Source organism: Neolamprologus multifasciatus, chromosome 3 (genome assembly GCF_963576455.1).
Source record: "Neolamprologus multifasciatus chromosome 3, fNeoMul1.2, whole genome shotgun sequence".
Taxonomy (NCBI): domain Eukaryota; kingdom Metazoa; phylum Chordata; class Actinopteri; order Cichliformes; family Cichlidae; genus Neolamprologus; species Neolamprologus multifasciatus.
This window is the reverse complement of record NC_140441.1, coordinates 44,963,373-44,990,448: the sequence shown is the minus strand read 5'-3', so window position 1 is coordinate 44,990,448 and position 27,076 is coordinate 44,963,373. Positions and strand designations below refer to the sequence as shown.

General features: G+C 43.4%; 1 long non-coding RNA gene across 1 annotated transcript in view; it reads right to left on the bottom strand.

The window, feature by feature from the left end:
- Nucleotides 1-3,542: 3,542 nt before the first annotated feature.
- The window catches only part of LOC146523428 (uncharacterized), a 63,445-nt gene continuing 39,911 nt past the window's right edge, over nucleotides 3,543-27,076 (bottom strand). Inside the window, exon 8 of the long non-coding RNA XR_014872293.1 lies at nucleotides 3,543-3,715. This is a non-coding gene — a long non-coding RNA (uncharacterized LOC146523428). The remainder of the gene's footprint in view (nucleotides 3,716-27,076) is intronic.

Genomic DNA, 27,076 nt, shown 5'->3' with positions numbered 1-27,076 from the left:
AACCATAACCCTAAACCATAAACCATAAACCCTAACCCTATCCATAACCCTAACCCTAACCCTATCCATAACCCTAACCCTAACCCTAACCCTATCCATTACCCTAAACCCTAACCCTAACCCTAACCCTAAGTCAGCAGCACAGGCAATGATTGTGGCAAAGCTTGCCTCACAGGAAATACTGGCCCTGGTGTGGTGAATAAGGCTTCAGCCAGAAGCACAACAGGCTGTGGTGTGGCAAAGATGGCAGCTTCCTCCTGCGTATAGTTACAACTCTAAGCAACTGTCCTACGGAGGAAAGACTCACTGCTCACCACTCAAACAGTCGACACTAATAAAAAGTTTGTTTTGGATGATTTTTGTCGAATTCATCGCTAACCCTAACCCTAAACCATAAACCCTAACCCTATCAATAACCCTAACCCTAACCCTAACCCTAACCCTATCCATAACCCTAACCCTAACCCTATCCATAACCCTAACCCTAACCCTAACCCTAAGTCAGCAGCACAGGCAATGATTGTGGCAAAGCTTGCCTCACAGGAAATACTGGCCCTGGTGTGGTGAATAAGGCTTCAGCCAGAAGCACAACAGGCTGTGGTGTGGCAAAGATGGCAGCTTCCTCCTGCGTATAGTTACAACTCTAAGCAACTGTCCTACGGAGGAAAGACTCACTGCTCACCACTCAAACAGTCGACACTAATAAAAAGTTTGTTTTGGATGATTTTTGTCCAATTCATCGCTAACCCTAACCCTAAACCATAAACCCTAACCCTATCAATAACCCTAACCCTAACCCTAACCCTATCCATAACCCTAACCCTAACCCTATCCCTATCCATAACCCTAACCCTAACCCTAACCCTAAGTCAGCAGCACAGGCAATGATTGTGGCAAAGCTTGCCTCACAGGAAATACTGGCCCTGGTGTGGTGAATAAGGCTTCAGCCAGAAGCACAACAGGCTGTGGTGTGGCAAAGATGGCAGCTTCCTCCTGCGTATAGTTACAACTCTAAGCAACTGTCCTACGGAGGAAAGACTCACTGCTCACCACTCAAACAGTCGACACTAATAAAAAGTTTGTTTTGGATGATTTTTGTCCAATTCATCCCTAACCCTAACCATAACCCTAAACCATAAACCATAAACCCTAACCCTATCCATAACCCTAACCCTAACCCTATCCATAACCCTAACCCTAACCCTAACCCTATCCATTACCCTAAACCCTAACTCTAACCGTAACCCTAAGTCAGCAGCACAGGCAATGATTGTGGCAAAGCTTGCCTCACAGGAAATACTGGCCCTGGTGTGGTGAATAAGGCTTCAGCCAGAAGCACAACAGGCTGTGGTGTGGCAAAGATGGCAGCTTCCTCCTGCGTATAGTTACAACTCTAAGCAACTGTCCTACGGAGGAAAGACTCACTGCTCACCACTCAAACAGTCGACACTAATAAAAAGTTTGTTTTGGATGATTTTTGTCCAATTCATCGCTAACCCTAACCCTAAACCATAAACCCTAACCCTATCAATAACCCTAACCCTAACCCTAACACTATCCATAACCCTAACCCTAACCCTATCCATAACCCTAACCCTAACCCTAACCCTAAGTCAGCAGCACAGGCAATGATTGTGGCAAAGCTTGCCTCACAGGAAATACTGGCCCTGGTGTGGTGAATAAGGCTTCAGCCAGAAGCACAACAGGCTGTGGTGTGGCAAAGATGGCAACTTCCTCCTGCGTATAGTTACAACTCTAATCAACTGTCCTACGGAGGAAAGACTCACTGCTCACCACTCAAACAGTCGACACTAATAAAAAGTTTGTTTTGGATGATTTTTGTCCAATTCATCCCTAACCCTAACCCTAACCCTAAACCATAAACCATAAACGCTAACCCTATCCATAACCCTAACCCTAACCCTAACCCTATCCATAACCCTAACCCTATCCATTACCCTAAACCCTAACCCTAACCCTAACCCTAAGTCAGCAGCACAGGCAATGATTGTGGCAAAGCTTGCCTCACAGGAAATACTGGCCCTGGTGTGGTGAATAAGGCTTCAGCCAGAAGCACAACAGGCTGTGGTGTGGCAAAGATGGCAGCTTCCTCCTGCGTATAGTTACAACTCTAAGCAACTGTCCTACGGAGGAAAGACTCACTGCTCACCACTCAAACAGTCGACACTAATAAAAAGTTTGTTTTGGATGATTTTTGTCCAATTCATCGCTAACCCTAACCCATAAACCATAAACCCTAACCCTATCCATAACCCTAACCCTAACCCTATCCATAACCCTAACCCTAACCCTAACCCTATCCATTACCCTAAACCCTAACCCTAACCGTAACCCTAAGTCAGCAGCATAGGCAATGATTGTGGCAAAGCTTGCCTCACAGGAAATACTGGCCCTGGTGTGGTGAATAAGGCTTCAGCCAGAAGCACAACAGGCTGTGGTGTGGCAAAGATGGCAGCTTCCTCCTGCGTATAGTTACAACTCTAAGCAACTGTCCTACGGAGGAAAGACTCACTGCTCACCACTCAAACAGTCGACACTAATAAAAAGTTTGTTTTGGATGATTTTTGTCCAATTCATCCCTAACCCTAACCCTAAACCATAAACCATAAACCCTAACCCTATCCATAACCCTAACCCTAACTTTAACCCTATCCATAACCCTAACCCTAACCCTAACCCTAAGTCAGCAGCACAGGCAATGATTGTGGCAAAGCTTGCCTCACAGGAAATACTGGCCCTGGTGTGGTGAATAAGGCTTCAGCCAGAAGCACAACAGGCTGTGGTGTGGCAAAGATGGCAGCTTCCTCCTGCGTATAGTTACAACTCTAAGCAACTGTCCTACGGAGGAAAGACTCACTGCTCACCACTCAAACAGTCGACACTAATAAAAAGTTTGTTTTGGATGATTTTTGTCCAATTCATCCCTAACCCTAACCCTAAACCTAAACCATAAACCATAACCCTAACCCTAACCCTAACCCTAACCCTAAACCATAAACCCTAACCCTATCCATAACCCTAACCCTAACCCTATCCATAACCCTAACCCTAACCCTATCCATTACCCTAAACCCTAACCCTAACCCTAACCCTAAGTCAGCAGCACAGGCAATGATTGTGGCAAAGCTTGCCTCACAGGAAATACTGGCCCTGGTGTGGTGAATAAGGCTTCAAGCCAGAAGCACAACAGGCTGTGGTGTGGCAAAGATGGCAGCTTCCTCCTGCGTATAGTTACAACTCTAGCAACTGTCCTACGGAGGAAAGACTCACTGCTCACCACTCAAACAGTCGACACTAATAAAAAGTTTGTTTTGGATGATTTTTGTCCAATTCATCCCTAACCCTAACCCTAAACCATAAACCATAAACCCTAACCCTATCCATAACCCTAACCCTAACCCTATCCATAACCCTAACCCTAACCCTAACCCTAAGTCAGCAGCACAGGCAATGATTGTGGCAAAGCTTGCCTCACAGGAAATACTGGCCCTGGTGTGGTGAATAATGCTTCAGCCAGAAGCACAACAGGCTGTGGTGTGGCAAAGATGGCAGCTTCCTCCTGCGTATAGTTACAACTCTAAGCAACTGTCCTACGGAGGAAAGACTCACTGCTCACCACTCAAACAGTCGACACTAATAAAAAGTTTGTTTTGGATGATTTTTGTCCAATTCATCCCTAACCCTAACCATAACCCTAAACCATAAACCATAAACCCTAACCCTATCCATAACCCTAACCCTAACCCTATCCATAACCCTAACCCTAACCCTATCCATTACCCTAAACCCTAACTCTAACCCTAACCCTAAGTCAGCAGCACAGGCAATGATTGTGGCAAAGCTTGCCTCACAGGAAATACTGGCCCTGGTGTGGTGAATAAGGCTTCAGCCAGAAGCACAACAGGCTGTGGTGTGGCAAAGATGGCAGCTTCCTCCTGCGTATAGTTACAACTCTAAGCAACTGTCCTACGGAGGAAAGACTCACTGCTCACCACTCAAAGAGTCGACACTAATAAAAAGTTTGTTTTGGATGATTTTTGTCGAATTCATCGCTAACCCTAACCCTAAACCATAAACCCTAACCCTATCAATAACCCTAACCCTAACCCTAACCCTATCCATAACCCTAACCCTAACCCTATCCATAACCCTAACCCTAACCCTAACCCTAAGTCAGCAGCACAGGCAATGATTGTGGCAAAGCTTGCCTCACAGGAAATACTGGCCCTGGTGTGGTGAATAAGGCTTCAGCCAGAAGCACAACAGGCTGTGGTGTGGCAAAGATGGCAGCTTCCTCCTGCGTATAGTTACAACTCTAAGCAACTGTCCTACGGAGGAAAGACTCACTGCTCACCACTCAAACAGTCGACACTAATAAAAAGTTTGTTTTGGATGATTTTTGTCCAATTCATCGCTAACCCTAACCCTAAACCATAAACCCTAACCCTATCAATAACCCTAACCCTAACCCTAACCCTATCCATAACCCTAACCCTAACCTATCCCTATCCCTATCCATAACCCTAACCCTAACCCTAACCCTAAGTCAGCAGCACAGGCAATGATTGTGGCAAAGCTTGCCTCACAGGAAATACTGGCCCTGGTGTGGTGAATAAGGCTTCAGCCAGAAGCACAACAGGCTGTGGTGTGGCAAAGATGGCAGCTTCCTCCTGCGTATAGTTACAACTCTAAGCAACTGTCCTACGGAGGAAAGACTCACTGCTCACCACTTGTCGAGGTTCTTTTGATTTGGAAGGAAAAGTAAGCGCAGACAGAGTCCCAGGGAGTGTCCAAAAAGTGATTTATTAAACACACGTATTACAGCGCGTGGGAGCCAGTCTCTTCGCTCATCCCCAAAACAGAAAGCTTTATAGTCTTTATGACGTCAGAACAATTCCTGGACATGATCTTATCAGAACAACAACAACCCTTCCCGGACTCGAAACCAGATGTTCCCCATTTATGGTCATAGAACAGAACAACTGTGTAAGACGAGTGTTCTGTTGTGTAAGATTGTTGGACCAGGCCACCAAAAGTTGAGTGTCCTTATTTGACTTACACCCACCACTGTACTGGTGCTATGTATGATAAAGCATTGCATCTAGAATGTGGTAAATGATACATGATAATAAGGATGATAACCGAATAATGATAATGATAGGTGATAGACTAATGAAGTAATGATGAAATAATGATTGTGCATGTGAATAATAACATAGTGACAGAAAAATAACATTCCTTTACGTGACAACTCCTCCTCTTGGGCTCGCTTGCGAGACCAACTTACACCAGGATTTGTCTCACTCATCCTTCCAGCTTACAATCTCCTTCAAGGGCATCATAGACTCAGGTGCCGCTGAACCCGTCGAGCCAGAGCTCAGGGCTCTCTCCAGCATCTTTACCAAAACTCGCCGGACCAGAGGGATGAGACAACATCCGATCATTAATATAGCAAGAAAAACAACAAAAGAAAACATGGCAGACATAACAACACTCTTCCATTGCCCAAAGACAGACGTGAACCAGTCTCCCAGCCCAGTGTTCACACCTGATTGTTCATGCATAGTTTTAGATAACATTTTCAGACTCTCAAGCGCTCTAGTAACCGTACCGTCTGGGGCCGTATTGTTGGGTATAAAAGTACAGCACATGTCCCCAAACATGGCACACACACCACCCTTCTCAGCCAACACCATGTCAAGGGCCATGCGATTTTGGATTCCCATTAACGACGTCGGTCCCAATTGTTCCGCAAGGCCTTCTACCGCGTCCCTAGTGAGATTAGAGAGTCTCAACACATTATAATGAACATAGTTAATGCGATCAACATTTTTATTTGGAGTTATCCATAGAAACACACTCTCAAAACCGGCCGCTATCTGATTAACTAACTTATATTCATCTGGAACTCCCCTGGGAACTCCTATTGAGTCAATCCAGGTTGGTGAGTCCCATCTTGGGTCATATTTATGCACACCTCTAACACTTCTCCTACGTCTGGCTGTCAACACACCAGTGTCTAGCTGTGGAACTGTCTCTACTCTATTTCCTATCAGCATCAAAGGTGCTCCTAGGCGCACCAAAGCACATGTTCCCACACTCCCCAGTGGAACCTGCACCAAAAGGGTGTACTGCCCACAATAATAATATAGCCCACCCCTTGCCCAGGTGCCTATAATAGTACTTGGGTCACTTACATTATTGGTAGTCCTACCGGGGATTGTCCTCTGACACCAGCTTGGATCAATTCTTCCTAACGTATATCTCACACTGTCTGTAGAGAACTCAAAACATGTATAATTATCTGTAAGGAGAAAAACCTCAGGAAAGCAAAGAATCACGGGCCCAGAGTTAATTCATGTACATGGACGATTACCTGACACCTTCCGTCGACTACAGAAAGTGTAGGCAAAGCGCGCCAGGCATTCGCTCAGAGTTTATTATATACTGTCCTCTCACGTAACACTCATGGGTGGAGTACAAGTTAGGAAAAAACAACTTCTTATCTGCTGCTTGCATACGAGGCTGCACAGGATGCAAGCTTGCAAGACGAAGAGGAACAAGTTGATTAACGATCTTGTAGTGGGTTAAAACAATACATGTGGGTGTTTGTCTAACTTAAGCAACTTCCTCATGTGATCACTTTGCTCCAGCTAAAGAATTTGCTGACACGCTATGTACAGGCATTACTCTGCAATTTAAATAAGCTAAACATAGAGGTAATAAAGTAAAATCTTTTCACATTCCAGCCTGTGTTTAGCAATTTGAATTGTACGGCAAAACGCATATCATTTATCAGGACATAAATTTTTACAACATGTATTTTCAGTTAGTTTATCATAGAATGCATTTGCTGGTTTTTATGGGCAACTTAGATACTTGTATCAGAGTCTATATCATAGTCATCAGTAAGTAACTACTTGTCTTTCACATTTTTAGTTACTACATAATTAGTTGCACTTCATCTTCATTTAACAAATAGGAAAAGAAGTCTTCATGATCTTCATCGGTTTGTGGTACATCTGCGTGAGTGATAAACTTATCATCTGTGAAATTACAGCCTTTAAACAAGGTATAACACAAGTAAAGAAAAGCAAAATAAAATAAAATATAATAAAGTAAAATAAAACCAGGAAAACTCCAATGCCGATCAACAGTCTCTTTAGAATCTGAAGCCATGTTTAAAGAATGTACATTATCTGGTATGTAGGTGCAGCACATGGTGTTGAATAAGACACACAATCCTCCTTTCTCAGCCAGGATCATGTCCAGTGCTACACGATATTGCATTACAGCAATTCAGAGAGCGTCCATTTCTTGGTTATGTCCCTCGTTGACCTTGCAGGATGCATTGAGGAACAAGCCGAATCTTTTTCCAGCATGTTTTCCAGTCCCTATCCATGGGAAAAGGGCGTGGAGAACTTTCTGTCCTGTGATAGGAATACCTATGACTCTTCTACTGCAGAAAAACCCCTCTGTGGAAAGGGTGCTGGGTCCAGTTATCTTACTGCTGTTATGATCCCAGCAGTCTTCAGAGTGTCATTGTATGCACAGTACAGTGACACAGCATTAGGTGATGTTCATAGGAAACTGCTGTCATCACCACCATAGCTTCTGGTTCCTGTGCTTTTCACAGAATCATGATGTCATCCTCGGACTCCCTCTGCGCTGTCGATGGAGCTTGGCACGCTCCCCTCATCCTTCAGGTGCCCGTCTGTTGTCCACAATCTCCTCTGTTGGCCTCTGGAAATCCCCCTTGGCACAGTTCTCATTCCAACACAGTTTCGTGGTCCTTGCTGTGGCTCCAAAGTCTGATCTCATGATGGGCCCCAATCAGCTCGACCTTTGACCTCAACCACTGCCTGGGCTGTCAGCTATGCCTGGAATGGTTCTTGCTTCTCACTGGGCCTCTGAAGATTTCTCAGGAGATGACTGCTGCACCTGTATTTCCTTGCTAGGAGGAAAAACTTCTATTTGGAGAACATGTCAACAATCATCAAACCACATTCTTTAGTTCAGTGAACTTCACTTATAGGCCATCAAAGCCTCATCTGAACATGGATGCACCACTTGCATAGGTTTGATACCCGTTGAATGAACTGTTAATCACACAAATCGCTGCAAAAATCATATAAAATATAGTTTAATGTTAATTCATTGTTTCATGTTAATCCTGGGCCCCTCCTCTTGACGCATGGAGACTCCCATGAGTCAACTCATCAAAACCAGATTCCTGTCTTAAAGAAAAAGGTTAGCTAGATCATGTCTCAGGCAACATCAGGGCATCTCCCCCTCTGGAGCAGCACCACCTCGGACCTATAATCCTGCAATAAAAGATGTTAGTGTGATTTGCATATTAAGTTTGCTTAAAAACTGGCTCAATCAAAATAACCTTCACATTTTCCCTAAAACACAGTGTAACAGCATCACCACTCATAACCTGTAAACACAGCTTCTTCACACATAAAACCAGAAATCTTGTAGTAGAAAAACATTAACTAGTTGTTCTGGTATAAATCACATGATCAAATCACAAGAAGAATTGTAATGCTGTAGAAAAGAAATATAAATGTTAGCGCTGCGCATGTGTATACACTCTTTCTCACAGTAATCTCTGTGAGCAACACAAACCCATGAATAACACACCCCTGGTAGATTCACAAACACAGAAAGTGGCATTTAAAAGTTAAATCGGTATGCAACCTCGGATGTTGCTGTCATCTTTCTGCTCCTGTAAAAAGAAACACATAAATTCATCCACCCTTTTGTCCTGTCTAGGTGGAGGTTAACTTTGAGTCGTGGTCAAGTCTTGTCAGGTTTTATCAGTCAGTCAGTTTGTTTTTATTTCCATTTATTCATTCATTCATTCATTCATTCATTCTTACTTTGCTGATAGTGGAAACTATCGCCGCATTTGATTTCCACCCCCAGCAAAATGACGTCATTTCAAAAGAAAAAAAATGAATTTTAGATCGGATTACCTCGCTGAATCCTTTTTAGGCAGGGACTCTCATTTTCTAATCGTCCCAAATAAGTGGCTTTCTCCTGAGCCCATTTTAATGTGGAGAAACTCACTTGTAACAATTTTCTTGACGACGTATCGTGTAGCGCTTCTAATCGTGCAGATCTGCTTAAACAGAGATTATCAAACAAAACTTTCAGTGCACTGTGAAAGTATCAAAATAAAAAGGCCTTGTTAAGTCATGACACATGCTCCTCATCTCAGGAGGGTAAATCATGCCATTAGCATGGTTTATCATACCATCATACTAATTGGCAGGCTCAACTTCACAACAAAAGAAAAATTATCAGCTAGATTCACTCCGAACCAACCATCAGCTGCACAACACACAACATAAGCCTAATATGTTATTAGCTATGAGTTTAATCCCCAGATCTGTGCTTCTCACTCATTTAGGCCACACACACATTTTATTCAGTTTTCCTTTTTCCCTTCATTATAAAACATGTGACATGTTGTCATGCACTTCACAAAAGAAGTTTGTTCTGACGTATTCAGAGTTGTGTATCTAGGTACAGGATACACTCACACATCAAAACAGGAAACTCAGTGTTTTAGAGTCTCCACTCTAACAAACTCCAACACATCTCATTCACTCGTGCTAGAATTCAGTCACCTTTCCTCAATCTAAGAACGATCAACTAATTTGCATATCAGCCATTAACCCACTAAGATGACAGGACAACAGAAATGCATGTTCAAAATGTTATCACAAAAATAGAATTTCCCTCATACAGTAAATTACTTGTGCTGCATCAATCAAGCAGAAAACATCTCCCAATTTACTGTATTAACAACTAAATTTATTGTCTGATTTCTGGTTGGTCAAACCAGAATCTTTTTCCCCACAAAAGTTAAACTGTTGTCCTGCAACCTAGAGAGTCAATTTTTTATTTTTTATTTTTGGATAAATTCAGCATTTGATAACAAGTGTCTGTTAAATTTACCCTATTTTAACACTGATGAGAGATAACAAGCTAATTTTCATTGCATGTGTGTTTGTGTTATTAGGCAGGTTTAATACATGTCTGTGGAGCTGCATATCCAGCAGGGCATGTTCTTAAAGCTGCCTTTCCTACACATTTCTCTGCTATATTTAATCATTTTGTAACTAATGTGCTATGAGTCCATTGATCTTTGCATCACACTAAGTGACTTGGACAAGATGATAAACAGACTCACATGCTTAAGATGTTGTCTAATCTTCATGAGCTCTCTTGTGTTTGGAAGTGTTAGTAGGGTTAATGCATGTTCTGCTTGTGTGTGTGTGATTTTGTATATGTTTCTTTTTGCAGTGTTTCAGACTCCTTCACAATTTTCCCACTTAAGCAGTCAGTTTTCTTTTTCCCAGGTTTGCTAACCCAAATTTTGATTTCCCAGATTAAACAACAAAATTCCTATGTGTTCTCACCACTCCTCTCACTGTTGTCCTCTCCCACTTCAACAGTCCAATAGCAGGCAGTTCTCCTTCAGCTTTGTCCTGTGTTCCACTGTCTCTTCTTGCCATTTTCTCCAAAAGTGGCAAATGTCAAACTCCAACAGTCTCCTCAGTTCTCCTCAAACGTTCTTGTCACATGAACAGTGAAGTTGCAGCTTGTTGGAAACACAGTGCCATTCATCCAATCATTCAGGATGATGGGTTTGCTCTTCAACTCTGATGCTGTTTGTCCGCACTGCTGCTGCTTGCTGGGACTCTTTGCCCAGGACTTTGCTGCTGTCTCTTTATCTGCCATGTCATTGCTCTTTGGAGCTGCATTCCTTGTCTTCAGGGAGGAGTGAGAGCTCGCTTGTGAGTTTAAGAGACACATGGTGCTGTAAATAAGTTAGCCAGAAACTTGGCCTGAATGTTTTTAATGATGTTAAACTATAACTTTCTTCCGACCGCTGCATGTGGAAAATTGATTCAGGTCTGCTTTTCAAACTAAGACATTGTCATTATTATTATCACTGCTTAACCAACACACACAACTCTCTCTCTCTCTGTTTTTGTGAACTGTCCTTTCTTAAAAGCAGAAAATGAGATTGTAGTTGCTCTTGGCTGAGCAACACAAAACCTTTTTCCTATGATTATTTTTCATCTACAATGTAATTTTTGTCTCTCTTTTACTCCTTTTTTTTTTTTTTTTTTTTTTTTTTTTTTTTTTTTTTTTTTTTTTTTTTTTTTTTTTTTTTTTTTTTTTTTAGCTGGTGACCTGCAGAATCACCGCTCTCACAATCAGAGGCAATTACTTTTACACAGCGCACAAAAACACTGTGACGTCAGACACATTAACACTCACTTTTTTCATCTGCGTAAATAAATAATTTGGCCAATGGCATGTGCTATCGTGATCCATAAATATGATCACAAGTTTATTTAACTATTTTTCAACCCAACAAAACAAATAAACAAAAACATGATGCTATGAACACTCTACACACATGAGTCAAGATGCAGGAAAACTGCTCACGGAAACTCTGCACATTCCAGTTATCACAGTTATCACAGTTCTATTTCCCTCTCTTTGAAGAGTTCTCAGCCAGCTTCTGATCTGATAATGTGTAGCTTGATCATCAGCTCAGAAAAAACCAAAACGCAACCTCACACAGTGGTTGCGTGCTTTGCCCCACAGTGGCAAAGACTTGCACTTTCATATTCAATTCAGCTTCTCCGTCATGTAGTTTTCAGCTGTTTCATACAGGGTTCAGCATATTAGTTGTTATTATAGGTTTGCTCTATATCTCAGCAAAGTCTCATCCAGGATGACAAGTTTTCAAGCAGGTCAAGTGCCTCTATGCACTTAATTAGTTAAAATATTTACCTATTTTACTTCATATGTCATTGTACTGAATTTGAGCAACCCTAAGCTTAATGCAGATTACTTTCAACAATTATCTACCTCGCATCATAACTGACTGAGGTACCTCTTCATATTAATATTATTTTATCATTAACACCAATTTACAGGTTGTTATCCTTGCTATTATTAGTATGAATACATTAAAGATAAGTTGTAATTTAATTTTGCCATTCGTTTATTTTTCATTATTCAGTCGGGTCTATTTCCAACCCTTTTTAAACTACTTTAAACTACTTTGATCTCCATGTATAAACACTAAATTGTCCGGCGCCTGGACATTTTTTCTCTAGCCACTGCTCGTCAGCAGTGAGTTTGGTGGGCTGATTAAATAAAAAGACAGTAACAAAGGAAGTAGTTCAGCAACTTAATGTGCTGTCAAAAAAGTTAACTTACTTCCGACACACAAACATTTATACACAGTCGCGCAGATCCTTACGGCGGATCACTCCTAAACCCTTACGGCGGGTCACTCCTAAACCCTTACGGCGGGTGAGACCTTTAACGTGTTTTACTTTACAATCCTTTCGGCGGATTAGTCCTATGAACCCTTACAGTGGGTTAACCTTATTACACGTATTTTTTAAAATCCGTACAGTGGATTAGACTGTCAAACCCTTTCGGCGGGTGAAACCTATTTCTGTTTTACGCGAGTGTGATTGAGTGGATTCTTTTACCTTTCCAAGATCTCTCCATCTATGTTTGAGGTCTTTCACTGGATCCCAGCGTCGTGGACCACTGATAAGAACACCGGCCACTCCTTCCATGGAGGAGGGTGTCAAAAAACCTCGGTGCGGGGTCCCAATGACGACAGGATACAGCGTAGATCTCTGGTTTGGAGTCACAACAATTGAGTTGCTTTTTCCAACTCCGACTCGGAGGACCAAGAAATGTAAGGAGAAAAACCTCAGGAAAGCAAAGAATCACGGGCCCAGAGTTAATTCATGTACATGGACGATTACCTGACACCTTCCGTCGACTACAGAAAGTGTAGGCAAAGCGCGCCAGGCATTCGCTCAGAGTTTATTATATACTGTCCTCTCACGTAACACTCATGGGTGGAGTACAAGTTAGGAAAAAACAACTTCTTATCTGCTGCTTGCATACGAGGCTGCACAGGATGCAAGCTTGCAAGACGAAGAGGAACAAGTTGATTAACGATCTTGTAGTGGGTTAAAACAATACATGTGGGTGTTTGTCTAACTTAAGCAACTTCCTCATGTGATCACTTTGCTCCAGCTAAAGAATTTGCTGACACGCTATGTACAGGCATTACTCTGCAATTTAAATAAGCTAAACATAGAGGTAATAAAGTAAAATCTTTTCACATTATCTTTTTAGGTGTGAATGAACCTGGTTGTGTACGTTTATCAATTGGCGGATATAAACCTGACAAAGTGGTGCAGTTACCTGTGTTCACTGCCTCTCTAGTTAATCTCAGCATACAATCATAACCCCACTCATCCTCTGGATACAGAGGAGCGGGTTCAGTGAACAGACGAGGCCTAGCTGTAGCACAAGCAACACAATCAACCACTGCCTGCTCTTTAGCATTTTGAGCCACCCAATCTAACCAAAGATTCCTATCACCAAAACCTGTGGCACGCTCTATTAACTCCTGAGGTTTCAATCTAGTGTAATCTGTGGCAACAAACCATTTCTCTTCTGAGTCCTGGTAAGTAACTGTCTCTAAGGGATCCATTTGCTCTGTGAGATTCATTACAGTGTCATTCCCTACCGGTTTAGATCTTGGATTGAATAAATTCACCCGAATTATCCCTGTTGGATCAGTCCCTGGTTTATCTACCCCTATTACTAAATAGAACGCCCCTCCGTCATAGTTTGCCTCCAGAAGTCTAGTCCACGGTCCTAGGGAGAGAGTGACAGGGTTATGTGTAACAGAATAATCTTTCTGAATGGCTATCCCTTCAAGGGCCTGTGGAACTGTTGGCTGCCATCCTACTCCTGTCCAAGCAACCACATCCTGCCAAGAACACCACTGATCCGTTATATAACTGTAAATGTCTCCTTCCTGTGATGGGCCCCACACAGACTTAGGGTAACACACCATAGGGTGATAACAAATCCACACATCATATGTTCTCCAGCTGCTACCGTCTCCTGGGCATCTAACTACCTCACACAAATCGAATGTGAATGCTGTCGTGGACCCATTAACATACCCAAACTCGACTCCCCCACTGGCTTTGAGACACCCATCGTTCCCACCTAAGCCAACCTCACGCTTGAATTTTCTCGACGACTCGATCGGTTTGGACTTTGGAGCGGATAGACCTCTGCGTCTGGGCAATTCACCTGTCTGCCAATGAACAAACAAACACGTTACAACACTTATCAACCCCAACATTCCCATTAATTTCCAATTTTCCCACAATTTCATGATCACTGTCCCCAGGCTCCTTTACTTTTACTTTAAACTTCGTAATAAGAGTATAAAAATATGAGTATACAATTATGAGTATAAAAATATATGATTAACGTACAAAACTATTATGACTGCTTTAAACTATCAACTACTTTAGACTAGAGCCCTAGCCTATCATGAGCCTGGAATGAATTGATGCTCGGCACGTGACGCTCCTCTTCTTTCTTCGTCCCCCCAGGTAGACTGCTGGGGAGAACCGCTGCACAGGGGGAGAGGATTATTCTGCCTCTATGTTCCCCCTCGTGTTACTTTGGGTGGAGCTTATCTCGAGTAAGCTCTCGTCCGCCACTGCGCATTGAGACCAATGGAACCAGGTCTCACCCTTTCCCTTCAACCGAACCGCACTGGTAGTACGAGCAGTCACCTCAAATGGCCCCGTCCACCTCGGATCTCTCCACTTGCGCTTAATGACCTTCAGCCACACTGCTTTGGCGTCAGGGATGGCACGATCAACCGCATTCACTCCTACTCCAACCTGTTGTGTAAAACTAGACACAAGAGCTTTTAATTCTTTCCAACATTCAGCATGTTTTCTATTACTTTTTATACTTTCTTCCGCCGGGACTGTTGTCCAAGGACCTGGAAACTGTCGTCCTGTCAACAGCTCATATGGCGTGAAACCTGTGGATTGATTAACACAACATCTTATTATCATCAATGCAATTGGCAGGGCTGCAACCCAATTTAGCCCCGTCTGAGCAGAAATTTTAGCAATTTTATTTTTCAGGTTTAGATTCATTCTTTCCACTTTCCCCTGGGACACTCTCTTCCCCTGGTCTTTCTGGAACGGGGAACCTACCTGCCTCTGGTTTAATCACTGGCTTTGAATTGTGCCTCCCACAGATCAGGCACGTCCTAGCTTTTTCCTTAATCATATCCCTCAAAAAGGGATGCCACCAATGGCACAGATGTCTCTCCATCTGGGCCACACCCACATGGCCAAGCCCATGTGCTTCTGCAATCTTCTGTTCCGCTAGGTTAGTGGTCAACACCGGTCGTCCGTCAGGTCCCCGCCAGAGACCTCCTTCTTCCCATGCTCCTCGATTCTTCCAGACCCCCTTCTCTTCCGGGGCCGCCTCCTCTTGGGCCTTCCTGGCCTCCTCCAACACGTTGACTCCTACTTCTTCCTCCACGCTTATCTGCACAATCTGCCATAGTGCTTTATAGCCTGCTGCCTCTTTCGCAGCTCGATCGGCTTCCTGATTTCCTCTGGCCACCATGCCAGTCCCCGAGGAGTGACCTTTACACTTTATGATACTCACCTCCTCTTGCACATGGCTTCCTCCATGCTTCAACTCCCCAATGAGACAGGTACGAAAATGTTGCACCTTCTCTCTAAAACAATCTCCTGCCAACCTGTAACCTTGTGTAAAAACCTTAGTCAGCAGTTACATGTTAAGCCTGTTTAACTCCCCGCTCAACCTGGAGCCTGTATCCTGCAAAACAAATCTGTTAAATCAAACTTCTTATTTACAACCAACTATAGATCACGAGAGCAATAAAGTATTCAGCATAACAGACAAGTATCATGTTCAAGTTTTCTCCAATCATTAACTCACTATTATTACCATAATTTGTCTCCAATCATGAATCATCCCAATTTATTCCACAATTTACTCAGTGACTTTCCTTAAGCAATGTCACTCCACCCATTTATCACTAGGAGCTCAAAAAGTGGCCAGCTAGTGAGCTCCATGTTGAACTATTCCATAAACACTACATCTCTTATTTGTTTCCTCATGTCACTTGTCTGTTTTCTACCGAATCCTCCACATGCACCCTTAACAAAAGCAAAACAAACATTAGCAACACACATTGACCATCCCGGTGATCAGGCGTCATCACCTATAAACACAGTTTCTTCACACATAAGCCCAGAAATCCTGTAGTAGGAAACCAAACGTCAATCAATTGTCCTGTGGTAAATCACATGATCAAACCACATGAAGAACTGTAATGCTGTAGAAAAATGCAAATGTTAGCGCTGCGCAGGTGTATACACTTTCTCACAGTTACCTCTGTGAGCAACACACAACACAAACCCATGAATAACACACCCCTGGTAAATTTACAAACACAGAAAGTGGCAGTTAAAAGTTAAATCGGCAGGCCACAGCTCCCGCAACCTCGGATGTTGCTGTCATCTCTCTGCTCCTGTAAAAGAAACACACATAAATTCATCCACCCTTTCGTCCTGTCTAGGTGGAGGTTAACTTTGAGTCGTGGTCAAGTCTTATCAGCTTTTGTCAGCTTTTACCAGTCAGTCAGTTTGTTTTATTTCCATTCATTCATCCATTCATTCTTTCTTTGCTGATAGTGGAAACCATCGTCGCATTTGATCTCCACCCTCAGCAAAATGACGTCATTTCAAAAAGAAAAAGAAGAACTTTAGATCGGATTACCTCGCCGAATCCTCTTTAGGCCGGGACTCTCATTTTCTAATTGTCCCAAATAAGTGGCTTTCTCCAGAGCCCATTTTAATGTGGAGAAACTCACTTGCAACAATCTCCTGGACGACGTGTAGCGCTTTTAATTCCCAACGTGCAGATCTGCTTAAAGAAAAGAAATTCACAAACAAACTCAGTGCACTGTTCAAAATAAAAATAAAAATAAAAATAAAATGAAAAAGTAAAAGATAAAACTGAAAAACAAAAGTAAATAAAAATACAGAAGCCCGGTCTTAGGACTTGTCACTCTTATAAGTGAAAAAATACCAACTCTAAACTTGGTGCAATGGTAAAACTTTCCCCATACTTCAGACACAAAAACAAAACAAAACAAAACCAAAAATCTGCTAGTTTCACTCATTTAAACTCTGGGTGCAGGATTCTGTTCACAAAATAATACTAATTCAATCTATGTATCAGTTCTCAACCCACTCAATAAACCAGACAGGATGCTGGTAACAGTATTACCTTCTTAAAATTGTGTTTGATCCTAGTGAGCTGATCGCGTGTGTGTGTGTGTGCGCGCGTGTGTGTATGTTAGTCGGGTTAATACATTTTCCATTTCTATGTATCCTTTTATGTACCTCCCCCCTTTTTTCTGAAACAAAAACACTCCGTTCACTCCTTAGTTTGTTTCAGAAACCTCCAAATGAAAAACTCTGTCATAGTCAGGCACAGCTAAACCCCAATGTTTGCAGGTTACCATCGGCAACCACACTGTGTTGTTAACCCCATCTACAAATGCCCTCATTTAATGTGTTACACTTCATGTATGATTTTATGTTATGTCTAGTGCATATCATGTGAAGGTGTGGTGTTGTCTCTTCATTTTTCTAACAGTACTCTTGCATACCTCAGTGCTTGTCTTCCTCCCCCTTTTGTGGTGGTCTGGACACTGTGTCAATCCTCCACTTCCAGGCAGTCGTTTGTCTCCCCGGATTCCTTAACCCAATTTAATTCCCCAAACTACAACAGCAGCCTCAGTCATCACGTGCTCCTTTTCTCTCCGCTCTTTTCTCCCACTTTTCAGTCCAATAGCAGTCAGTTCTCTTCAGCTTTGTCCCGTGTATCTCTTTGTCCAACTGTCTCTCTCATTGCCATCTTGCTCCAAACATGACAAATGTCAAACTCAGACAGTCTTCTCAAAAGTCCATCACACACAGTGAGGTTGCAACTTGCTGGAAACGCATCTCCATCCATCCAATCTAGATGGTGGGTCTTCTCTTTCTGATGTCGTTTGCCCACAGCGCTGCTGGACCTCTCTGCTCAGAACTCTGGTATTGTCTCTTGGACTTCTGTCCATTGTTGATGTTCATGCTCATGCTTCTGGAACTGCACTCTGTGTCTTCAGGGAGACATTAGCTTCCTTGGAGTTTGCTTGTTCAGGATGAGGATGGGAGACTGCAAAACAATTCAGCCAAAAACTCTGGCTGGGTGTTTCCATTTTTATTTCTAATAATTTTAACCTATAATTTTCTTCCGACTGCCGCCCATGGAGAATTGATCCAGGTCCGTTCCCCACCTGTAAACGACAGACTGAGAGACTTTCATTACTCATTGTGACTGCAGATGTTTTCATCACTCCTAAAACAACACATCTCTACTTATTTTGTTTTGAACTCTACTGACTTCAAACCCCAAATGTGAATTTTTAGTTGTTCATAACCGCAAACACAAAAAATCTTCTTGATGTTTTTATTAATTATTTTCGTCCACAACACTCCAAATTTTCATTTTGTGTCCAGCAGGGGAAGAAGGTGACCTCTAGCATCACTGCTTCCCCAGTTGGAGACAATTTCTCACTCACACTTCCACACTTTTATTTTCTTTGTTTATTTTAGTCCCTTTTCTTTCTTTTTATATTTTCACACGCACACATTAACCTGTTTACTCACTCATACAGTCAGCCATCAAATTCTCCATTCATCCTTGAGTACTTGATCACCTTTAAAGTCACTGTTAATTCTGTCAATTTATTTATCTTTACCTTAACACTAATTTACTCACTAAGATTTCTTGACTCTTATTATTTCACAGAAAATCAACTGAACTACTTCTCCTTCTTTTGTCATCCAGGAATTCACACACACATGCACAGGCTGGTTACTCAGCCCCCACCTTTTTCTTTCACAGAGACACACACATTTTACTCCTCGTTCAGTCCGCCTGTGAACCCGCCCCTCAAGGCTGGCTCACACTCACTTCCTGCTTGTCGCAGTACCGTTCAAACTCTCTGTGAGACACGTCTTTCTCTGCTTATTCTGGACAACGTCCTAGACGGCACACAGAGCGGGTGCCATCCATTCTTGTGCACCTCACAAATTTTCAAACTGCGCCACAGACTCGATACCGCAGTTTCTCTTCCTCTAAAAAATATAAAACCAAACCCCCCAATTGACGTCACAGTTTGATTTCTACACACCACAAACATACACTATTTGTTTAATCCTCATACACTCAGCTTCTGTATCAAATCACTTTCACAGCAGTTATAATCAATAGAAGCAATTTACACAGCAGATTTACACTTTATTTTATATACATTTTATATACACAGGCCTGTATCAACATGAGAAACGACGCCAGATGCCAAGACAAATTATTCACCAGTTCCTTATCACTTCTGTATCGGTACACCTAATTAAACAGATAGAGGAAAACATTTTTTTTTTTTTTCCCTTTAATACTCGATAGGCACATGCGCTGCCCCCCTTTGTCTCTTTCTCCTCACACTCACACACACACACTGCAGGGTTCACCAAGCCCCCTCCTTTGCAGCTGCTTGAGACAGAGAGGCAGAGACGCTTTTCTCTTTTTTTCCACCACACACAACAGCAAGCCTATACATGCAAGCTTTTAAACAATATGAGCGCTTCTCCACCGGTATTTACACACTATTTACATACACGGGCCCGTATAGATGCCAGTATTCCTAAGTTTTTGACTAATTTGAAAGCTCTAAGCCCAGGCTTCACCTTGGTCCACAGAACCAGCCTTGATGATCAATAACCCCGCGTCGGGAACGCCCTCACCGGCCACGGTCAGATTTCTAAGCCCTAATTAATTTAAAACCGCTCCCCGCAAGTTAACAGGTCGCTCCACGTCTTGCGTCAAGGGATCAACCTCACGCGTTCAGCTTTACTTAAAGCTCACTGTCACCCACGTTAATAGTCACGGCCGGGTCGCACCCTTCAGCCAAACAGCACAGTAAAAGGTAATCCTTGATTACCTGACCTTTAACGGGTGTCCGAAGTCCCGCGGGAGGCCACCCGAGCTACCTGAACACCGTCAGTGATGAACGCACGTCTGCGATCACCTGTCGCCGCTACACGCTGAACACTGCGCTCTACGGGGTCTCACCCCGGTCTAGGTTAATTTATACACTGTTTAAAAGCGTCCCTGGGGACTCTCAGCCCCTCAGTTTTCATTTACCTGACGCCCGAAACCGCGTTTCTACCACCCAATGCGTCCGAATTCCCTAATCTTAGAGAGTGCTTGGCATCTAACTCCACACTCTCACTTAATTCTCACTCTCACAAACCAAGCCTCTTAGCTTTATCACCACAAAAAACCTCACAAAAAACACAGAAAACCCCCTAAAATAAACAACAATAACTTTTGAGAGAATTTTATCAAACTTTTACCACTAATTATCCTAATTAAATAAAATCACTACGGACAGAACCCAGCAGAAGGCCCAGAGTGAACATTCAATTTAGTTTTAACTTCCCATTTAGTACCTTTGGATAAAAATTATTCAACAGGTGGTACTGACCTTTTATACCGCGGTTTTTGTCACCCAGTGGGTCACTCCCCTGGTTTCCACCGTCTTTTGGCACTCCCCAGGAGCTCCGCTCCCCCGCAGCGCGTCTTCTTTCCCCCCAAACCGGGTTTTCGGCACCAAAATGTCGAGGTTCTTTTGATTTGGAAGGAAAAGTAAGCGCAGACAGAGTCCCAGGGAGTGTCCAAAAAGTGATTTATTAAACACACGTATTACAGCGCGTGGGAGCCAGTCTCTTCGCTCATCCCCAAAACAGAAAGCTTTATAGTCTTTATGACGTCAGAACAATTCCTGGACATGATCTTATCAGAACAACAACAACCCTTCCCGGACTCGAAACCAGATGTTCCCCATTTATGGTCATAGAACAGAACAACTGTGTAAGACGAGTGTTCTGTTGTGTAAGATTGTTGGACCAGGCCACCAAAAGTTGAGTGTCCTTATTTGACTTACACCCACCACTGTACTGGTGCTATGTATGATAAAGCATTGCATCTAGAATGTGGTAAATGATACATGATAATAAGGATGATAACCGAATAATGATAATGATAGGTGATAGACTAATGAAGTAATGATGAAATAATGATTGTGCATGTGAATAATAACATAGTGACAGAAAAATAACATTCCTTTACGTGACACACTCAAACAGTCGACACTAATAAAAAGTTTGTTTTGGATGATTTTTGTCCAATTCATCCCTAACCCTAACCCTAACCCTAAACCATAAACCATAAACCCTAACCCTATCCATAACCCTAACCCTAACCCTATCCATAACCCTAACCCTAACCCTATCCATTACCCTAAACCCTAACCCTAACCCTAACCCTAAGTCAGCAGCACAGGCAATGATTGTGGCAAAGCTTGCCTCACAGGAAATACTGGCCCTGGTGTGGTGAATAAGGCTTCAGCCAGAAGCACAACAGGCTGTGGTGTGGCAAAGATGGCAGCTTCCTCCTGCGTATAGTTACAACTCTAAGCAACTGTCCTACGGAGGAAAGACTCACTGCTCACCACTCAAACAGTCGACACTAATAAAAAGTTTGTTTTGGATGATTTTTGTCCAATTCATCGCTAACCCTAACCCTAAACCATAAACCCTAACCCTATCAATAACCCTAACCCTAACCCTAACCCTATCCATAACCCTAACCCTAACCCTATCCATAACCCTAACCCTAACCCTAACCCTAAGTCAGCAGCACAGGCAATGATTGTGGCAAAGCTTGCCTCACAGGAAATACTGGCCCTGGTGTGGTGAATAAGGCTTCAGCCAGAAGCACAACAGGCTGTGGTGTGGCAAAGATGGCAGCTTCCTCCTGCGTATAGTTACAACTCTAAGCAACTGTCCTACGGAGGAAAGACTCACTGCTCACCACTCAAACAGTCGACACTAATAAAAAGTTTGTTTTGGATGATTTTTGTCCAATTCATCCCTAACCCTAACCCTAACCCTAAACCATAAACCATAAACCCTAACCCTATCCATAACCCTAACCCTAACCCTATCCATAACCCTAACCCTAACCCTATCCATTACCCTAAACCCTAACCCTAACCCTAAGTCAGCAGCACAGGCAATGATTGTGGCAAAGCTTGCCTCACAGGAAATACTGGCCCTGGTGTGGTGAATAAGGCTTCAGCCAGAAGCACAACAGGCTGTGGTGTGGCAAAGATGGCAGCTTCCTCCTGCGTATAGTTACAACTCTAAGCAACTGTCCTACGGAGGAAAGACTTACTGCTCACCACTCAAACAGTCGACACTAATAAAAAGTTTGTTTTGGATGATTTTTGTCCAATTAGTCGCTAACCCTAACCCTAAACCATAAACCCTAACCCTATCAATAACCCTAACCCTAACCCTAACCCTATCCATAACCCTAACCCTAACCCTATTCATAACCCTAACCCTAACCCTACGTCAGCAGCACAGGCAATGATTGTGGCAAAGCTTGCCTCACAGGAAATACTGGCCCTGGTGTGGTGAATAAGGCTTCAGCCAGAAGCACAACAGGCTGTGGTGTGGCAAAGATGGCAGCTTCCTCCTGCGTATAGTTACAACTCTAAGCAACTGTCCTACGGAGGAAAGACTCACTGCTCACCACTCAAACAGTCGACACTAATAAAAAGTTTGTTTTGGATGATTTTTGTCCAATTCATCCCTAACCCTAACCCTAACCATAAACCATAAACCCTAACCCTATCCATAACCCTAACCCTAACCCTATCCATAACCCTAACCCTAACCCTATCCATTACCCTAAACCCTAACCCTAACCGTAACCCTAAGTCAGCAGCACAGGCAATGATTGTGGCAAAGCTTGCCTCACAGGAAATACTGGCCCTGGTGTGGTGAATAAGGCTTCAGCCAGAAGCACAACAGGCTGTGGTGTGGCAAAGATGGCAGCTTCCTCCTGCGTATAGTTACAACTCTAAGCAACTGTCCTACGGAGGAAAGACTCACTGCTCACCACTCAAACAGTCGACACTAATAAAAAGTTTGTTTTGGATGATTTTTGTCCAATTCATCCCTAACCCTAACCCTAACCCTAAACCATAAACCATAAACCCTAACCCTATCCATAACCCTAACCCTAACCCTATCCATAACCCTAACCCTAACCCTATCCATTACCCTAAACCCTAACCCTAACCCTAAGTCAGCAGCACAGGCAATGATTGTGGCAAAGCTTGCCTCACAGGAAATACTGGCCCTGGTGTGGTGAATAAGGCTTCAGCCAGAAGCACAACAGGCTGTGGTGTGGCAAAGATGGCAGCTTCCTCCTGCGTATAGTTACAACTCTAAGCAACTGTCCTACGGAGGAAAGACTCACTGCTCACCACTCAAACAGTCGACACTAATAAAAAGTTTGTTTTGGATGATTTTTGTCCAATTCATCGCTAACCCTAACCCTAAACCATAAACCCTAACCCTATCAATAACCCTAACCCTAACCCTATCCATAACCCTAACCCTAACCCTATTCATAACCCTAACCCTAACCCTACGTCAGCAGCACAGGCAATGATTGTGGCAAAGCTTGCCTCACAGGAAATACTGGCCATGGTGTGGTGAATAAGGCTTCAGCCAGAAGCACAACAGGCTGTGGTGTGGCAAAGATGGCAGCTTCCTCCTGCGTATAGTTACAACTCTAAGCAACTGTGCTACGGAGGAAAGACTCACTGCTCACCACTCAAAGAGTCGACACTAATAAAAAGTTTGTTTTGGATGATTTTTGTCCAATTCATCGCTAACCCTAACCCTAAACCATAAACCCTAACCCTATCAATAACCCTAACCCTAACCCTAACCCTGTCCATAACCCTAACCCTAACCCTAACCCTAACCCTATCCATAACCCTAACCCTAACCCTAACTTTATCCATTACCCTAAACCTAACCCTAACCGTAACCCTAAGTCAGCAGCACAGGCAATGATTGTGGCAAAGCTTGCCTCACAGGAAATACTGGCCCTGGTGTGGTGAATAAGGCTTCAGCCAGAAGCAAAACAGGCTGTGGTGTGGCAAAGATGGCAGCTTCCTCCTGCGTATAGTTACAACTCTAAGCAACTGTCCTACGGAGGAAAGACTCACTGCTCACCACTCAAACAGTCCACACTAATAAAAAGTTTGTTTTGGATGATTTTTGTCCAATTCATCCCTAACCCTAACACTAACCCTAAACCATAAACCATAAACCCTAACCCTATCCATAACCCTAACCCTAACCCTATCCATAACCCTAACCCTAACCCTATTCTTTACCCTAAACCCTAACCCTAAGTCAGCAGCACAGGCAATGATTGTGGCAAAGCTTGCCTCACAGGAAATACTGGCCCTGGTGTGGTGAATAAGGCTTCAGCCAGAAGCACAACAGGCTGTGGTGTGGCAAAGATGGCAGCTTCCTCCTGCGTATAGTTACAAGCTCAAAGCAACTGTCCTACGGAGGAAAGACTCACTGCTCACCACTCAAACAGTCGACACTAATAAAAAGTTTGTTTTTGATGATTTTTGTCGAATTCATCCCTAACCCTAACCCTAACCCTAAATCATAAACCATAAACCCTAACCCTATCAATAACCCTAACCCTAACCCTAACCCTATCCATAACCCTAACCCTAACCCTATCCATAACCCTAACCCTAACCCTAACCCTAAGTCAGCAGCACAGGCAATGATTGTGGCAAAGCTTGCCTCACAGGAAATACTGGCCCTGGTGTGGTGAATAAGGCTTCAGCCAGAAGCACAACAGGCTGTGGTGTGGCAAAGATGGCAGCTTCCTCCTGCGTATAGTTACAACTCTAAGCAACTGTCCTACGGAGGAAAGACTCACTGCTCACCACTCAAACAGTCGACACGAATAAAAAGTTTGTTTTGGATGATTTTTGTCCAAATTCATCCCTAACCCTAACCCTAAACCATAAACCATAAACCCTAACCCTATCCATAACCCTAACCCTAACCCTATCCATAACCCTAACCCTAACCCTATCCATTACCCTAAACCCTAACCCTAACCCTAAGTCAGCAGCACAGGCAATGATTGTGGCAAAGCTTGCCTCACAGGAAATACTGGCCCTGGTGTGGTGAATAAGGCTTCAGCCAGAAGCACAACAGGCTGTGGTGTGGCAAAGATGGCAGCTTCCTCCTGCGTATAGTTACAACTCTAAGCAACTGTCCTACGGAGGAAAGACTACTGCTCACCACTCAAACAGTCGACACTAATAAAAGTTTGTTTTGGATGATTTTTGTCCAATTAGTCGCTAACCCTAACCCTAAACCATAAACCCTAACCCTATCAATAACCCTAACCCTAACCCTAACCCTATCCATAACCCTAACCCTAACCCTATTCATACCCTAACCCTAACCCTAACCCTAAGTCAGCAGCACAGGCAATGATTGTGGCAAAGCTTGCCTCACAGGAAATACTGGCCCTGGTGTGGTGAATAAGGCTTCAGCCAGAAGCACAACAGGCTGTGGTGTGGCAAAGATGGCAGCTTCCTCCTGCGTATAGTTACAACTCTAAGCAACTGTGCTACGGAGGAAAGACTCACTGCTCACCACTCAAAGAGTCGACACTAATAAAAAGTTTGTTTTGGATGATTTTTGTCCAATTCATCGCTAACCCTAACCCTAAACCATAAACCCTAACCCTATCAATAACCCTAACCCTAACCCTAACCCTGTCCATAACCCTAACCCTAACCCTAACCCTAACCCTATCCATAACCCTAACCCTAACTTTATCCATTACCCTAAAACCTAACCCTAACCGTAACCCTAAGTCAGCAGCACAGGCAATGATTGTGGCAAAGCTTGCCTCACAGGAAATACTGGCCCTGGTGTGGTGAATAAGGCTTCAGCCAGAAGCACAACAGGCTGTGGTGTGGCAAAGATGGCAGCTTCCTCCTGCGTATAGTTACAACTCTAAGCAACTGTCCTACGGAGGAAAGACTCACTGCTCACCACTCAAACAGTCGACACGAATAAAAAGTTTGTTTTGGATGATTTTTGTCCAATTCATCCCTAACCCTAACCCTAACCCTAACCATAAACCATAAACCCTAACCCTATCCATAACCCTAACCCTAACCCTATCCATAACCCTAACCCTAACCCTATCCATTACCCTAAACCCTAACCCTAACCCTAAGTCAGCAGCACAGGCAATGATTGTGGCAAAGCTTGCCTCACAGGAAATACTGGCCCTGGTGTGGTGAATAAGGCTTCAGCCAGAAGCACAACAGGCTGTGGTGTGGCAAAGATGGCAGCTTCCTCCTGCGTATAGTTACAACTCTAAGCAACTGTCCTACGGAGGAAAGACTCACTGCTCACCACTCAAACAGTCGACACTAATAAAAAGTTTGTTTTGGATGATTTTTGTCCAATTAGTCGCTAACCCTAACCCTAAACCATAAACCCTAACCCTATCAATAACCCTAACCCTAACCCTATCCATAACCCTAACCCTAACCCTATTCATAACCCTAACCCTAACCCTACGTCAGCAGCACAGGCAATGATTGTGGCAAAGCTTGCCTCACAGGAAATACTGGCCATGGTGTGGTGAATAAGGCTTCAGCCAGAAGCACAACAGGCTGTGGTGTGGCAAAGATGGCAGCTTCCTCCTGCGTATAGTTACAACTCTAAGCAACTGTCCTACGGAGGAAAGACTCACTGCTCACCACTCAAAGAGTCGACACTAATAAAAAGTTTGTTTTGGATGATTTTTGTCCAATTCATCGCTAACCCTAACCCTAAACCATAAACCCTAACCCTATCAATAACCCTAACCCTAACCCTAACCCTATCCATAACCCTAACCCTAACCCTAACCCTATCCATAACCCTAACCCTAACCCTAACTTTATCCATTACCCTAAACCCTAACCCTAACCGTAACCCTAAGTCAGCAGCACAGGCAATGATTGTGGCAAAGCTTGCCTCACAGGAAATACTGGCCCTGGTGTGGTGAATAAGGCTTCAGCCAGAAGCACAACAGGCTGTGGTGT